General features: G+C 48.6%; 1 protein-coding gene across 1 annotated transcript in view; it reads left to right on the top strand.

Annotated features, from left to right (window-relative positions):
- The first annotated feature begins 3,984 nt into the window (after window positions 1-3,984).
- The window catches only part of ANXA11 (annexin A11), a 114,480-nt gene continuing 100,042 nt past the window's right edge, over window positions 3,985-18,422 (top strand). Inside the window, exon 1 of the mRNA XM_033941686.1 lies at window positions 3,985-4,117. The gene's annotated coding sequence lies outside the window, so the exon portion shown is untranslated. The remainder of the gene's footprint in view (window positions 4,118-18,422) is intronic.

The raw sequence follows: 18,422 nt of genomic DNA, 5'->3' as shown, positions 1-18,422 counted from the left end.
AGACAGCCAGCCCCACACGACAAAGGAAGGCATCTGGCTCTCCTGGTCAGGTCAAAGAGAGATTCAGAAAATAGTTATCAGATGTCCAATCCTGCTCGAAAGCCGGCTGAAAGGGGTAGGAGCATCCCCTCCCCAAGTATCTTGTCAGCAAACCGCCAAAGGTCCCCCAGCACGTATTCGGTGGCAGTGCAATTATGTCCAAACAAATAGGCTCCATCCAAAGGGCAGCAAAGTAGTCCAAACAGGCAATAATGGTCCTTGACCTAGATGAATCCATGAGAGAGCACGGTAGGCCCGAAGGCTCACCCCCAAAGCAAAATTCTCCTAATCCTCTGGCAGGGATGCCCCCTGAAGAACAAGCTCATTACTGAGCAGGGAGACTCTCAATGAAGCGCTTCAGCTCCTCTGCCTTAGATACTGTAAAGGTGCGGTTCTCATAGGTCAAGCGCACCTTAGCCGGGTAGAGAAAGGCAAATCGAATTCCTCTGGAAACCAGTTGAGAGCAGTAAGGCGTGAAGGTTCTTCTCAGCTCCGCCACTTTAGTAGAGAAATCCTGAAATATCAATAGCTTAGCGCCCTCGTATAGCAGATGTCGCGCCTTCTTAAACAGGTCAAGTAAGCGGGCCTTAACAGCATAGTTGTGGAAGCGGGCCAGCACAGCTCGAGGTCTGTTATTACCATCCGAGTCACGTCGGTGCCCCACACGGTGAACACGCTCCACTACCACAGGTCCCTCAGCGTCCGGGAAGCCGAGCTCCTTGGGCAGCCATTGTTCAATCAAGTGCTTAAGCTCAGAGTCTTGTACAGTCTCTGGTATTCCAATAAATCTAAGATTCTTTCTGCGAGCCCGGTTCTCCTGATCTTCCACCTTCTCCTCCAGCTGGGAAACCCGGGCCTCCAGAGAAGCAAGCCTGCCATCAGCCATTCCAGCCCTATCTTCCTGAGCCGATAGTCGCTCCTCTACTTGTTGCAGTTGTGCAGCCTGCCCCACCAGGGTATCTTTAAGGTCATCCATAGAGGCATGCAGCTTGGCCAGTTTTTCATCAAGCAGCTGCGAAAGGTGCCTCATGGAGACCTGCATCACCTCGTCTGGGGAGTGGGCCGTCACGGCGTCTGTTTGGGTCTCCGCCATCTTGCTCGCCGGGCTCCCAGAGGTCTTTGTCAGCCGCGAAACCTTTGGCGGCATACTCCGCCGCTGGAGAGTGCAAGTCGTGGTGCTCAGCCCCCGGCCGGTTCCCGGTGCCTAGCACCAACTGCGCCGTTAAAGTTCAATCAAATGCCGGTCAGAAGCACACCGAGAAGGGAGGAAGTCAGGGGAGGCAGAGCGGATCTCAGTGCTCAAACTCACCAGCCAGCACGTGGCCCCCCGCCATCTTGCGCGCCGGGCTCCCAAAGTTCTGTGTCGGCCGCGAAATCGCTGGCGGCATACTCCGCCGCTGATGAGTGCAAGCCGCGTTTCTCAGCCCTCCGCCGGTTCCCGGCGCCTAGCAACGGCTGCGCCACAAATTTTAAAGCATGTGCCGGTCAGGAGCGCACCGGGAGGGGAGGAAGTCGGGGGAAGCAGAGCGGAGCTCAGTGTTCAGACGTCCGCTCAGGAACCAGCCATCACGTGACCCCCCTCCCCTTACCCCTCTTCTGACAAGATTTCCCCCCAGCAACCACAGCAGGCGCCGCCTTACCCGAAGTAGAAGGTCCTTCCACAGGAACGGAGATGCCACCGGAAACAACCTCCGTCGACGCCACCGACGGACGCTCCACAACAGTGACGCCACGGCCAGCAACCACCACATCAGCCGAGGGACCAGCAGCGCCTCTGCCAACAGCCACTGGCTCCAACGCATAAGCAACCGAAGCTCTCTCACTGTGCTGCCGATCCGACACTGCCCCGACGCTGCATGACGATGGTCCAGGAACACTGCCAACCGCACTCCATTGAGGCTCCGGCACCACCAACGGACTCTGTGAAGAAAAACCAAAACCAGGAACAGAGCCCAGGAAACCGCCCCCAGGCGCACCCCAACCAGCACCCCCAGCCCCACTCGGCAAGGAACCACCCATCCACCCAGGGGGCACCCCCCCGCCCCAATAAGGAGAAAACAAACCAGGACCCCAACCTTGCTGCCCAGAACACCACCCTTGCTGCCCAGGACCCCACGGGAAGGCCCCGTAAGGCACCCCCAAAGGCCCCCCAGAACCCGCACCCCACGCTCCAGCGCCCCAGCTAGTGGACGGCTGGGGCGACGCTTGAAAAACCCTCCCCTCTACGCGAGCAGACCCTTCCGCCCCCGAAACCGGGGCCACATGCACCTCAACACCACTACTCCTGGAGATTGACATGGGAAGAACTACTGGCTCAGGCAGGTCCCCGGATGCCTGCAGGGAAACAGGAACCGCACTCCCAGCCCCCTGCAGCGAAACAGTAACCTCAGAGCTGCCGCTTTCTGGCCAAACGGGCGGCCGCCCGCCCGACTTGCACCGCCCACCAGCTTTAGACTTCCCGGTCGCTTTGCGCGCTGTAGACACATTCTGGGACACACCCAGCACAGGAGACCGCCCCCCACGCGACCCGCGGAGCCTGCAATCACAATGGCCGAGAGCGCGTCGCGCTTGGATCTACGCTCCGGCTTGCTCTGCGCCGCTCCACAACCCGAACCCACCTGCTCATCGGGGTCTTCGATCAAAGAATCACCCGGCCCTGAAAGAAATCTCGGCCGCATCCGACTGCTGCACTCCAGCCATCGCCGACCTCGCCGCCATGCCGCCGCCAACAACAGGCACAGAAGGTCGAAAAAACGCCCTGGAGGACCCGAACGGTTGAGTCCTCCACGGCCTTCCCCCTTATATCCCCTCGCCTCACGAGCACGTCGTTTACCCGACCAATCAAATTTAAACAATCGGCTTTTGCCTTTTACCAGGCCAATCAGTCAGCACGCTAAAAATTTTTTTTTTTCCCGCCCCCCCGACCGCCCCGCCGACGAGCAACGCGGAAGCTCACCAGCCCCGCATTATATTTCGCCCTTCGACACACGATCTCGGGCTCCCATTTACAATGTGTGCATCTGTAGTAAACAACACTCCTGACCTACAAATGTCCCTCCCCCCTTTTCAGCTGCACACTAAAAGATTTACGTACACATTTTTAAAGAATAGCGCTTAGCAGCGTGTGTACAAATCTAAATTGTTGCCAAGTAATGCCAATAATTGTTAGCACCCAATTATTGGTTCTACTTGGCTCGTTACTCAAACTGCGTGTACACATTGGGCACCCACATGCAATTATATGCACCACTTGTACATGCAAGTAGCACTTTAGCACTCACACATGTACATTTATTATTATTTTTATTTAGTATCCTCCAGATTCTATATATAGCACCCAGAATTACAGTCCCAAACTTGTACATGTGCCCCAGATGCACACAAAGATTGTCTAATGAGCTCTAAACATCAATAATTGGATGATAATAACCAATTATTGATGTAAATTGGCACACAATAAAATTTGCACACCACAGGCTGTGTGCTATTCTGTAAGGCAGTGGGTCTAATTCCTATAGCACAGGGATCTCAAAGTCCCTCCTTGAGGGCCGCAATCCAGTCGGGTTTTCAGGATTTCCCCAATGAATATGCATTGAAAGCAGTGCATGCACATAGATCTCATGCATATTCATTGGGGAAATCCTGAAAATCCGACTGTTCATACCACGTATCTCAAAAGGAGGTGAGGTCATGTGTTCCAAAAAGTTGAATGCATAGGTATCAGGAGCATAGCCAAAGGGTGTGCCTGCCCACCCAGCAGTGGAGGGCTTAACGGCACATTTTTGTTTTGAGAATCTTCCCCTCAGTATTTTGGGTTTCTTTCTGTGTCTGCCAGTCCCCTGTGTCCCCCCCTACCTTAAAACAAGAAACTGGTTGCTTATAGGCTCGACAGAAATTCTTGCGCAAGACGGGCTCCACCTCAGGCCCAGAACTGTAGATTACAAACAGGAAGAAAAACAGCGATGTAGCTGGGCTCCACCTCCTCCTGCAGCCGAAATTAACCTCGGAGCCAGAGAGAACCGAGCAGGGGAGGGCACTGCCTTGCCTTCGCAGTTGGGACAGGGTCGTCTCGTGCACGGTGAGTCTGCCACATTCATGAATCTCTGTTTGCTGCTAAAGCCCGGGGTCTTTGCAGGGGTGTCGGGGGCAGGGAGCCTTCCTTCTCTGAAGCCCTGCGCTCATACCCGGGGAGGGAACTGGGCTCCTTCGCGTGACGGAGAGTGTTGCTGTTTCGGGTTTGGCTTGGGACCCTTTGGAACATGGGGAACCAAGGCAGTGACACACTCCCTGTGCCTGCTCTGTCTGACAGTGCTAGGAAGTTAAACTGTAGCTCTTCAGCCTGGATAGGAAAAGGAGAGTGAGGGTGGGAACTGCATGCACTTTTTTTTTCTTTTTCTAATACTTCATGTCAGCTAATAGGGTGGAGGGAAGAAAACCTTTTAATCGTGCTGAAGCCCATGGATTTTCACTAGTTTCTTTTTTGGGGCGGATGGAAAAGCTCCCTATCAGTGGCTGGAAGGAGTGTCTGTGCTGCCGGTGAATATAGACCAGGAAAAGAGAGGCGAGGACTCATGACAGCTGTGGACTGCACCGGCCAGTGCCCGGTGTGACATTGATCTCGAGTTTCACGCTGGCAGGAAGGGTGGATTCCTGGGTGGAGAGAGAGTGAAGCCTGGGAAAATCCCTGCTTTTAAAATGGAAGAATCAAAGGCCCATGAGAAGTTGATAGACTAACTGAAAGGGGAGTGGTTTTATGCATGCATAGTAGTTACCGGTAAATAAGGAAGAAGGGAGCCCTTTGAACCATGTATGCAAGGCTAGGGCGCAGGCCCTGGAGTGATCATAGAAAATCTGTTGTTGTGTTCTTGGGCCAGAAGGGATGCAGTGGGGGAAGAAAGTGAATCCCTATCTGAGGGGACAGTTTAGTAAATAAGATTAAAAAAATTGTGCTGATATAGAATCCCAGCTGTTCATGGAAACAAGCAGCTTTCTCATATGCACTTTCATATGCATTTCTAGAGTGCTACCAGGCGTATACAGCACTGTACAGAGTCACGAAGGAAACAGTCCCTGCTCGAAAGAGCTTACAATCTAAACAGACAAGACAGACAAACAGGATGCCAGGATGGGGATGGTAAATCTGCTGGCTAGGATGGTGAGCAGTGGGAAGTAGGGTTATGGATGGAAAGCTATATCAAAAAGGGTTTTTTCAGTCTATTTTTAAACAAGGGAAGGGACCTGACGGACAAACTCTGGTAGTTTATTCCTGGCATAGGGGGCAGCTAGATGAAAGGAACAAAGTCTGGAATTGGCAGTGGAGGCGAAGGGTACAGATAAAAGCAGCTTATCTGAGGAACGGAGAGCTAGATGAAAGGAACAAAGTCTGGAATTGGCAGTGGAGGCGAAGGGTACAGATAAAAGCAGCTTATCTGAGGAACGGAGGCATATACAGTATAATCTCGTTATAACGGAACCTCGCCTATAGCGGACGAGGTCCGCTGGTCCCGGCCGTACGCCATTATAAACATACAGAAAATCATCGCATATAGCGGACTCGCATGTAACAGACTTTCAAATATAACGGACAACCAATTTGGTCCCCAGAGCCGCTTTTAGCTGTAGTTTTCTTTGGCTATAACGAACATGCAGGCTCCGCCTACAAGGCATGTGGCATGCCGATGATGTATCAAAATGCAGCCCAGAAGAAAATGACAGCGTATTTTTCTTTCCAGTATAGTACAACATAATTCTTTAGAACATCTTTTAGTGTTCTGGTTTTGCAATCATTTCGTACCATACCAATGTTTTGCTGAGTTTTGTTCTTGATGTTGCTGATATAGTTGTGCAGTGACTGTTGTTCATTGACTGAACGTTGTTTCAAGTTGACCTAAATAAAGTTAAAAAAAAAATGCAACTGGATATAACGGACCGTTTTTCCAGGTCCCTTGAAGTCCGTTATAACGAGATTATACTATAGAGATACTGAGTGACTGCGGCATGGACACACTTGTAGGTTTGTAATAGGAGTTTGAACTGTATGAAGAAGCAGATAGAGAGCCAGTGAAGTGATTTGAGGAGAGGATAAGGTGAATGTAGCAAGGTTGGCAGAAGATAAGTCATGCAGGTGAGTTTTGCACTGCTTGCAGGAATTATTAGGAAAAAGATGGTAAATAAGATTGAGATTATTATAATGCCTCTATCACTGCATGGTGCAACCTCACCTTGAATATTGCATTCAGTTCTGGTCAGTGTACATCAAAAAAGATATACCGTATTTTTCGCTCCATAAGATGCACCTGACCATAAGATGCACCCTAGATTTAGAGGAGGAAAACAAGAAAAAAAACATTCTGAACCAAATTCTCCCTGCCAGGCTCTGCACCCAACCCCACACTCATTGCCAGGCTCTGCGCCCTGTCCCCCCTCTGGTGGTCTAGTGGTAAGCTGGGACAAGGCACAGGGCGGGCAGTGACAGGGCACAGATGTCAAGGCAGATGACTTTTTAAAATACAGTGGTGCCTCGCATAACGGACGCCTCGCACAGCGAACGCTGCGCATAATGAACTTTTTGTCTTGCTCCCTATAACGAACTTCGTTTCACACAACGAAGTCGCCCGAGGGGCCCGGGGGGGGGCGGAACTACTCTCGCCGCTTCCTAATGTGAGCCGGGAACAGCAGCACCCTCCTGTCTGAATGCAGTGTTCCATCATCTCCCTCCACCTTACCTTAGATACCGAGTTTTCCGGCTTTCTTTTTCGGCCAGCCACACACTTTCAAAGAGCAGCACATGCGCGCATGCTCTGTTGTTCAATCTTCTCCTCTGACGCAACCGGAAACCGGAAGTTGCAGGAGAGGAGAACATTGATCAACTCCAGCAGCTGCGCGTGCACAGCTTTTTGAAATCGTGCGGCTGGGTGAAAAAGAAAGCTGGCAAACTCTGCATATAAGGTGAGGTGGAGGGAGGGAAATGTAGGGCTGCAGAACGAATTATTTTGTTTTACATGTATTCTTATGGGACAACAGGGCTGCAGAACGAATTATTTTGTTTTACATGTATTCTTATGGGAAAACGCGTTTCACACAACGAACTTTTCACATAACAAACTTGCTCCTGGAACGAATTAAGTTCGTTGTGTGAGGCACCACTGTATGCAATGTCACCTCAGTAACAACTATTGAAAAATAGACAAATATAGTGCAAAATATAGACAGCAGATACAAATTCTCCAAACTGACACATTTTGATCACTAAATTGAAAATAAAATCATTTTCCCTACCTTTGTTGTCTGGTGATTTATTTATTTCCTTCTTTGTTTTCTCCCTCAGGCCCAAAAATTGACCCTTCCTCCCTCCCTCCTTCCTATGTTCCCCTCACTGCCTTCCAGCCTTTGTCCTCTTCTCTCCCCCCCCCCCAACTAAGGCCCAATAATTGTCCCTTCCACCCTCCCTCCTATGTTCCCCTCATTGCTTTCTAGCCTTTGTCCTCGTCCCCCTCCCCCCCAACTGAGGCCCAACAATTGTCTCTTCCACTCTCTCTCCTATGTTCCCCTCACTGCATTCCAGCCTGTCCTCTTCCGCCCCCACCCCCTAAGACTGCCCGCCTGCTGGTTTTATTTGCCTCCCGCTGCTGCCGCTATGAGGACACGTCCACAAGCAGCACCGGGGGTGGGGGGGTGGGAACACAGCACAGCAACGAGAGCTAGGGATGAGCGTGGACCTAGTGACGCTTCACTCCCTCTGAACAAAACAAATTGCTGGGAAGGGCCAGGTGAGTGCAGCGATTGTACGCCACCGGCCCAGAAGCCTTACCCCCGACATCAATTCTGACGTCGTAGAGAAGGTCCAGACCAGCCATCTCAATCTGTATACTTTGGAGTAGAGGCGGGAGAGAGGAGATACGATAGAGATACATACGTGATGTAAATGCGCATGAGTCGAGTCTCTTTCATTTGAAAGGAAGCTCTGGAATGAGATGGCATAGGATGAAGTTAAGAGGTGATAGGCTCCGGAGTAATCTAAGGAAATACTTTTTTACAGAAAGGGTGGTAGGTACATGAAACAGTCTCCCGGAAGAGATGGTGGAGACAGAGACGGTGTCTGAATTCAAAAGGGCCTGGGATAGGCACGTGGGATCTCTTGGAGAGAGAAAGAGATAATGGTTACTGTGGATGGACAGACTAGATGGGCCATTTGGCCTTTATCTGCCATCATGTTTCTATGTTTCTATAAAGTGCCACCAGCCTCTTTATCCTTTTTGCTGTGACAGACAAGACTACTTTAGTAGTTCCTTCATTGCTGATTTATCTGTGTGGTGCCTTCAGTCACTGTATTTTCTGTTGTGAAATTGTTCATCTTATATCTCCTTGTGCTGATCTACTACTGATGGTGCATTGTGGAAGCTCTGTGTCATTTTACTATCTGAATAGAAATAGGAAGGGCAATATTGTTTTTGTGAGTGAGTGATTGATTAGAATGCTGTTTTGTATTTCATAATAAATTGATTACACATAGGAAGCTTTGAATACGTCCTTTATTATAATGGAATTGAAGCAACCTAGAATGTCATGCTTTTTACTGGTTACTGAGTTTAGATGGCATTTGTACAGTATTATTTGTAACATTTCCTCATTATTATTATTTTTTGCCTGTAAGAAAGTCGCTGCCATCCATGATCAGGGCACCACCAGCTTACATGGGTGATGGCAGTACAGGTAAAGATCCTTTATCTGAAATCCCTGGGATCAGGCATATTTCAGTTTTGGGAATTTTTCGGTTTTGAGAATGGTAATGTTAAAGTTGGAAAAAGACAGATCGTAAGACCATAAAATTGCCACCGAACTTTATTTTGTATTTCAAAATAAGGCGAACATGAAACACTTCAGGCACTTCAAACACAAACTTGCCTGCTCTGGCTGACATGTCCCTGCCTCAAATTTTCATGTAGGACAGATAAAATATAGGAGTGCACATCCCAACAATTTTCCAACACTGATAACATCTGATGAACGAGCACCATGTTGTTTATGGAAAGAGTGTGCACGGCCGAGGAAAGAGTCTCTCTATTCACAAAGGGTCCCTTTTACAAAGCTGCTACCATGGCTTTGTAAAAGGGGCTGAAAGAGTGCACATTACTGGGGAAAGAGCTGCAAACATTAAACTCTTCAAGCACTTCAAACATAAACTTGTTCCAGCCATACAAAAGCATAGCACGGTTTTTAGCGCCAGCAGTGGGGGTAACAGCTTGGACGCTCATAGGAATTCTATGAGTGTTGGAGCTGTTACCGTGGGGACTGGCGCTAAAAACTGTGCTATGCTTTTGTAAAAAAAAAAAGGGGGGTTAGTCTTTAGTCACATAGGCCCAAATTCTATAAATGGTTTTAATTGGTTTAATTGCCTTTGACATAATTGCGTCATTTAAAAGTCATTAAAAAAGAGGGTGTCTCCACAAATGGTATTAGAACCGTGACTATGGAGATACCTACTGGTGCCTAAGGGTAAAATAGGCATGGTTAATGCTGGAAGTACCCTTAGGCATCAGTAGGCACTTCCGTAGTAACGATTCTCGTCACAGATAGGCGCCGGAAATGTAGACCTTGAAACCCCTGGTCTACATTTCTGGTGCCTGTGATGTAGCCGCATTTCTATAATGTCATTGTCGGGTGATTGACACGCAATCGGCTGCCAATCACGGTGCCGTTTATAGGATCTAGGCCACATATCCCCTCTTCTATTAAACTACACTAGCAGTTTTTAGCGCAGAGAACCGCGCTGAATGGCCCACGCTGCTCCCAACGCTCTATGAGCGTTGGGAGCAGCGCGGGCCACTCAGCGCGGCTCTCCGCACTAGAAACTGCTATCGCAGTTTCATAGAAGAGGTGGGATAATCTTTCTTAGCCAAAAATGTCTAACATGCATCATCTTCTATTTGGATTTGGCTATCTGACGATGGTGTAGGAACAATGGCAGTCCTTTTGAAGACTTCTTCCTGTGTTGTCTGTCTAATTAACAAAAGGTTTCTGTTTCAGTAGTCTCTCTTTGATTGAGTAGACTGCCCATAATCTCATTATCACTGATTAATGCAAGTTGTTCCAGGCCAGCTTCTTTACTTGTCATACATTTTCACCATATTATCTATATGTATTTTTTTCTCTGGTGTTCACAAGGGACTCCTTTTACTAAGGTGCGCTAGCGTTTTTAGCGCACAAAGGAAATTACTGCACGCTAAATGGAAAAACTAACACCAGCTCAATGCTGGCATTAAGGTCTAGCGCATGCGGCAATGTAGCTTGTGCTATTCCGCACGTTAAAGCCCTAACGCAGCTTAGTAAAAAGAGCCCAAAGTCTTCATCATGACTACTATCCTCAAGTTTTTTTCTATTTAGCACCATTTCAGCAATCTCGCCATCAAGGAAGGAACGCACAACAGGTGCATCTTTGTCAATATTCAGCACTTCATTAATATCAGCTGCTTCTAACTTATTAACCTTTTCAGATGATGGACTTCTGGCATAAGCAATGAGGTTTGATATCATCACCGTTTCATCACTGACTTGGAAAGCTTCAAAGTCTTCCTCTACAAATTCATTTTCATCGAATATTGTTAATGGCCATAATTTTGCCAAGCATTTTTTAATGTTGATTTAGTTACATCTTTCCAGGCATTGGCAAGTTCTTATGCCTCTGGGTTTTTTGTTTTTTTTTAAAAATTGATTTTCATTTTAAATACATAATTGTGCTTAACGGGAAATATACAGAATTTACTACATCCAGTTAACTATTGGATTTGGAAATTATAATTCAAGCCAAAACTGGCTTAAGAAACAATTATACCTTAATACATAGTCCTCAATTTAAGGAGGAAAGAGACAAGAAAGAAGTTCTTCCAGGAAAGAAAACAGCTTATCAATATTATTAAAGGAATATAGAGTGGATTAACTTTGGCTTTAACTACAGACTTGAGTTACTCTATCATTCACTAGGGTGCAAGAGAAATCCCTTTCCCTTCTAAAAAGAAACGCAACTGATCAGGATCATAAAATATATACTTATTATTCTGGAACAATACAAAACACTTGCATGGAAATCTTAACTGAAAAGAGGCACCCAAGGAAATCACTTTATCACGATAACATAAAAATTATTTTCTTCTTAATTGAGTCCATTTAAAAACATCAGGATATACGAATATTCTTTTTTTTTATTATTATTTATAAATTTTTATTGTTACATCATAACAAACTCAAGCAAAAAATACAAAATATAAAGAAAATAGTTCAAATTAAAATACAAACATTAACAAGCCCACATTATTGAGGGTTGACTAATCATGTCGCAATTTTTATCCTCCAGAAAGTAATATAAGAAACTAAACATCAATATTCAATAAACTATAACACCAGGCAATAAATCTCTATATTCATTCCTTCTCAGCTTCTGCATTAGTAACAGGTAATATACGAATATTCTTTCTCCTAAATAAGTAACTTGCTATAAATTATAATAAAGCCTCAGAATCAAGTCTTTATCCTGATGGAAAACCAAGGAAACTATTAATGTAGCCCGTCCTGATAACTCAATATCTGATGATTCCAAGATCGCTGATATATCTTGATCTGTAGTTCATTGAATCCCTTGAAGTCCTTGAAAGCACGCCACTGGAGTCTATGAAACCTCTACTTATGTGTTATCTTTTTGTTTTCTATTCACTACAGAATCAAGTTCAAAATTCTGGTCTTCACCCTTAAGACATTCCACACAAACTCCTTTATTTCTAGAGACTTGATAAACCACAAGTTATCCCAGGACAAGCAGGCAGCATATTCTTAACGTATGGGTGACGTCACCGACGGAGCCCCGGTATGGACACTTTTAACTAGAAAGTTCTAGTTGGCTGCACCGCGCATGCGCGAGTGCCTTCCCGCCCGACGGAGGAGTGCGTGGTCCCCAGTTTCTTTGTTTCCGCGGAGCGAAGAAGACGCATGTGTTTTCAACGGCCGTTGAAAAACTAGTTTCTGCCTTCCCGCTCGCGCAATTTTTCTTTTTCTTTGATTTTTTTTCCTTCGGATTCCTTTGCTTTTATTTAAAAAAAAAAAAAAAAACTCATCGAGTTTTCTTATTTTTTCGGGCCGGCCCCGGCGGGGCCTGTTGCCATCATACAGGCCTCCGGCTTTGATTTTGCGGAGGCCGTGTTTCCCTTCATGCCCCCTCAACCGGGCTTTAAGAAGTGCCAGCGGTGTGCACGCCCGATCTCTCTCACCGACCCGCACAATTGGTGCCTGCAGTGCCTGGGTCCGGAGCATCGGGCTGACACCTGCACCCGCTGTGCTACTCTTAAAAAGCGCACATTTGAAGAATAGGCAGATCCAGCAAAATATTCTTTTCGGTACCGGATCTGCCATGGAACCTACCGCGACGTCGACGGCACCTCAAAAATCGGCACCGACTACCTCAACGACGCCAGATCCTTCTTCGGGGTTGCTGGCCCCAGGTAAGCCGGCTAAGAAGCCTTCCACTTCCCTTGAGCGCCCTCCTGCCACGGTTGCGACGCTGGTCCTTCCGGCACCGCACCGACCCCGCAAACGCTCCGCTCCGCTCCGATATCGGTGAGTGCCTCGTCATCGGCCTCCTCATCGCCGGAGCGTAGAGCAGCACCTATGGTACCGAAGAAGAAAAAAGCGGTACCGGTGCCTCCCCTGGACGACCACATCGCGGCCATACTCCAGACCCAATTGCAGGAGCAGCTGCAGCAACAACTCCAACAACTGTTGCCGGCGCTGCTGGCCCCACACCTTCCGGTGCAGGACCGGTCCGAGCCTCGCACAATCCAATCGGTGTCGACCCCCTCGGTACTGCTTAACACTTCCATGCCGGTGCTCTCGGCTGAACCACACCGTTTCCAACCTGTGGTGCAGGCCCGTTCTGATACCGACCCTTCCCGGTACCAGGAACGGCACCGGTCTTCCTCTCCCGGTACCGCCTCGGTACGCTCCGGCAAGTCTCTCTCCAAGACCCGCCATGCCGAGCCCTCCGCACCGATCTCCTGCCGTGCACACACCAACATCAGGGACCCTGAACAATCCTCTTTTACCAAATTCCTCAGGGAGATGTCGGCTGCTCTTTCCATTCCATTAGAGTCCGACTCTAAAAAGTCCCAGGCTTTTCTCGATGCCCTAGACTTTGAGCAACCTCCCAAGGAATTCCTTAAGTTACCCGTCCATGACATCCTACGGGAAACTTTTTACAAAAATTGGGAGAACCCCCTCACTGTTCCCGGGGCCCCTCGCAAACTGGATAGCTTGTACATTCCAATCCCGGGGTATGACAAGCCTCAATTGCCCCATGAATCTCTCCTGGTGGAGTCCACCTTAAAGAAAAATCAGGGCTCCAGTGTCTATGCTTCCACCCCTCCTGGCAGAGAGGGGAAAACTATGGATAAGTTTGGCAAGCGCCTTTACCAGAATGCAATGCTGGCCAACAGGGCAAATAATTACACCTTTCACTTCTCCTTCTATATGAAGCATCTGGTGCAACAACTCTCCTCCTTACAAAAATACATTCCTGAATGTAAGGTCCCTCTTTTCCAACAGCAAATTTCCAGTCTGCTCCAACTTCGGAAATTCACGGTACGCTCCATTTATGACTCATTTGAGCTGACCTCTAGAGCATCTGCCATGGCTGTTGCTATGCGGCGTCTGGCCTGGCTGAGAGTTTCTGACCTCGACATTAACCACCAAGACCGCCTGGCTAACGCACCTTGTCTTGGTGATGAACTCTTCGGGGAGTCCCTGGACTCAACCACCCAGAAACTCTCAGCGCACGAGACTAGGTGGGACACTCTGGTCAAACCTAAAAAGAAGACTCCGCCTGCTCGCCTCTACAGACAGCAGTCCTCCTACCAACGCAGGTTCTTGGCCAGACCTCTCAACCCGCCTCAGCAGCAGCCTCGCCGTCCTCGTCACCAGCATCAACTTCAGGCTTGTTCCCAGTCTCATCAGCCTGCCAAGCCTCTCCCTCCGTCAAAACCATCTCAACCCTTTTGACTCTTTTCTCCAGGGCATAGCCAGTCTCCCACCATCATTGCCTCTTCCTCAGCCTATCGGAGGACGCCTCCAACTCTTCCTCAGCCGTTGGGAAGTCATCACATCGGACCAATGGGTCCTCAACATCATTCGCCACGGCTACTCTCTCAACTTCCAGACTCTTCCACCAGACAATCCTCCCATAGAGTCTGCTTCCCACTCCTCCCAATCCCTCCTCCTCCTGAAGGAGGTCCACTCCCTCCTTCTTCTCAACGCCATCGAAGAGGTACCATCAGACCAAAGGGGTCAGGGATTCTACTCCTGCTACTTCCTGGTTCCCAAGAAGACAGGAGACCTTCGTCCCATCCTCGATCTCTGGGACCTCAACAAGTGTCTGGTCAAGGAAAAGTTCAGAATGCTCTCCCTTGCCACGCTTTACCCTCTTCTCTCTCAACACGACTGGCTATGTTCCCTAGACCTCAAAGAGGCCTACACTCACATCCCAATCAATCTGACTTCACGTCGCCACCTCCGATTTCAGATACAGCACCGTCACTATCAGTACAAAGTGCTACCCTTTGGCCTCGCATTATCGCCCAGGGTGTTCACCAAGTGCCTTATTGTGGTGGCAGCCTTCCTCAGGTCTCACAACCTCCAGGTGTTCCCCTACTTGGACGATTGGTTGGTGAAAGCACCTACGTCTCCACTTGTGCTACAAGCCACTCAACACACCATCTCCTTCCTCCATCTCCTGGGGTTCGAGATCAACTACCCCAAGTCGCATCTGCTTCCCACACAGCGACTTCAGTTCATTGGAGCAGTTCTCAACACCACTCTGATGAGGGCGTTTCTCCCATCTGACCAACAACGGACCCTACTCCACCTCTGCCGTCAGGTGCTCCTTCATCACTCTATCCCAGCTCGGCAGATGATGGTCCTCCTGGTCCACATGGCCTCAACGGTCCATGTGCTTCCTCTGGCGCGACTCCACCTCAGAACACCTCAATGGACTCTAGCCAACCAATGGTCACAGACCACGGATCCTCTTTCTCATCCCATCTCTGTGACATCGTCTCTTCAGCAATCTCTTCAATGGTGGTTGAACTCCTCCAATCTTTCCAGGGGTCTACTATTTCATCTACCCCCTCACTCCATGATCATAACCACAGATGCCTCCCCCTATGCGTGGGGAGCTCACCTGGGAGATCTTCGCACCCAGGGACTCTGGACCCTTCAGGAGCGTCAACATCATATCAATTTCCTGGAACTCAGGGCCATGTTCTATGCTCTCAGGGCCTTCCAGCACCTTCTCTACCCTCAGGTTCTTCTCCTGTGCACAGACAACCAAGTTGCCATGTACTACATAAACAAACAAGGCGGCACCGGATCTCCCCTCCTTTGTCAGGAGGCCATCCGCATCTGGACCAGGGCCACGGCCCACAGTCTCTTCCTCAAGGCTGTCTACATCCAGGGCGAACAGAACTCCCTGGCCGACAATCTCAGCCGCATCCTTCAACCTCACGAGTGGACTCTGGATCCTCCCACACTCCGCTCCATCTTTGCTCGCTGGGGCACTCTTCAGGTGGACCTCTTTGCAGCTCCTCACAACCATCAGCTGCCCCAGTTCTGTTCCAGACTATCCTCTCCTCATCGTCTGGCCCGGATGCATTCCTGCTCGACTGGACGGATCGGTTCATCTATGCCTTTCCTCCGCTGCCTCTGATGTTGCGGACGTTATTCAAACTCCGCAGGGACAGAGCCACCATGATTCTCATCACCCCTCGGTGGCCTCGTCAACACTGGTTCTCCCTCCTGCTCCAGCTGAGCTCCAGAGAGCCCATTCCTCTTCCTGTGTTTCCTACTCTACTTACACAGCAACATCAGTCTCTACTGCATCCCAATCTGTCCTTGCTCCACCTGACAGCTTGGTTTCTCTCGGGCTGACCTCTCCAGAGAATCTGTCTCAGCCTGTCCGTCGAATTTTGAATGCCTCCAGGAAACCGGCCACCCTCCAATGTTACCATCAGAAGTGGACCCAGTTCTCCTCTTGGTGTCTACTACATCACCACGATCCCATCTCATTGGCGGTGGAAACTGTACTGGACTATTTGCTCTCTCTGTCCGACGCTGGCCTCAAGTCTACCTCAACCAGAGTCCACCTCAGTGCCATCACTGCGTTTCATGAGCCTATCCTCGGAAAACCTCTCACGGCTCATCCCCTGGTTTCCCGGTTCATGAGAGGCCTCTTCAATGTCAAACCACCTCTGAAGCCTCCTCCAGTCGTCTGGGACCTGAATGTGGTTTTATCAGCCCTCATGAAACCTCCGTTTGAGCCTCTTGCCACAACTTCGCTCAAATTTCTTACATGGAAGGTGTTTTTCCTCATTGCCATCACCTCTGCCAGAAGGGTTAGTGAGCTGCATGCACTGGTTGCCGACCCACCTTTCACTGTTTTTCACCATGACAAGGTGGTTCTGCGTACCCATCCTAAATTCCTTCCCAAGGTGGTCTCGGAATTTCACCTCAACCAGTCCATTGTGTTGCCTGTCTTTTTCCCTAAGCCCCATTCTCATCCTGGGGAACAGGCGTTGCATACGCTGGACTGTAAGCGTGCCCTTGCTTACTACCTTGACCGTACCAGGGCCCACCGCTCGTCTCCTCAGCTCTTTTTGTCCTTCGTCCCTAACCGTCTGGGTCGTCCTGTCTCTAAACGGACGCTTTCCAACTGGCTTGCTGCCTGCATTGCGTTCTGTTATGCTCGGGCCGGTCTCTCACTGGAAGGTGCTGTCACGGCCCACAGGGTCAGAGCTATGGCTGCTTCTGTGGCTTTCCTCCGTTCCACGCCCATCGAGGAAATCTGCAAGGCTGCCACTTGGTCCTCAGTTCACACGTTCACTACTCACTACTGTCTGGATACCTTCTCCAGACGGGATGGACACTTTGGCCAATCTGTGTTACACAATTTATTTTCCTAATGGCCAACCATCCCCCCTCCCTCTCTGTTAGCTTGGAGGTCACCCATACGTTAAGAATATGCTGCCTGCTTGTCCTGGGATAAAGCACAGTTACTTACCGTAACAGGTGTTATCCAGGGACAGCAGGCAGATATTCTTACGACCCACCCTCCTCCCCGGGTTGGCTTCTTAGCTGGCTTATCTTAACTGGGGACCACGCACTCCTCCGTCGGGCGGGAAGGCACTCGCGCATGCGCGGTGCGGCCAACTAGAACTTTCTAGTTAAAAGTGTCCGTACCGGGGCTCCCATACGTTAAGAATATCTGCCTGCTGTCCCTGGATAACATCTGTTACGGTAAGTAACTGTGCTTTATCCGCACTGGCAACTGTGTGGTTTACAATAAAAGCCTTATATAAACCAACCAAACTACTCCAGTCCCAGTATGAACATCATCTTCTCCTCCTACCTCCATCAGTAGCTAGACATGTTAGTATTTAGCCCTGTGCATCGGTACTGTGGCATGCTCTTCTTGAATCCTTTAGGGCAGGGGTGTCCAACCTTTTGGCTTCCCTGGGCCGCATTGGCTGAAAAAAATGTTTCTGGGGCCGCACAAACGCTTCAGCAGCAAGACAGAGGAGGGAGACGGCAAGACGGTAAACACCCAGGGGCAGCAGAGGAAAACACTGCATCGCCCTCGATCGGGGCCGCACAAAATACTTCACGGGGCCGCAGGTTGGACACCCCTGCTTTAGGGCATCCCTAAAGAACTATTTTTACACACAGGCTTTTGGACTGATGACATCCTAGATCTTGGGAGGGGAGGATCATAATAATAGTAGAATTTATAACTCATTTATTCCTTTCTAATTCAGAGCGACTATCAATTCAAGAGATTGGTCATTTCCAGGAATTAATTCAATTCAAATAATACACAAATGTGTAAATATACAGTATTAAAAAAGAACCCTTCTATATAAAAAGTCTATCAGTATACTATGATAGTCTGAGATAATATTGCAAACATATTTTTAAATAGATAGATTTTCATATTTTTACAAAAATATATGTAAGAAAGTGAAGAAATATCTCTTTCCCAGTTTAGCTGCCTGATAAGATAGAACTTGTCATCTTTTAATTCTTCTAGGAGAGATGGAAAACAAAAAAAGGTTGTCATCATTCAAATTTCTAATTTTTCCTCTCTTATTACTACATAGGGAATCAATCTGTATGATTGCATTTTATCTATTTGAGTTAGAAATGCATGCCTGCTGTCTGATCTGTATGTTTGTACTTTAAGAATATATGACTTATTTATCTATCCTAACTTTTACTCCTTGCTATATTGGTATGAATGTGTATGTGGGGTTTTGGGGAGCTTTTTGCCGCCTTTTGATTTTATATTTTATTTG

Source organism: Geotrypetes seraphini, chromosome 4 (genome assembly GCF_902459505.1).
Source record: "Geotrypetes seraphini chromosome 4, aGeoSer1.1, whole genome shotgun sequence".
Classification (NCBI taxonomy): Eukaryota; Metazoa; Chordata; class Amphibia; order Gymnophiona; family Dermophiidae; genus Geotrypetes; species Geotrypetes seraphini.
This window is presented reverse-complemented; position numbering and strand designations above follow the sequence as displayed.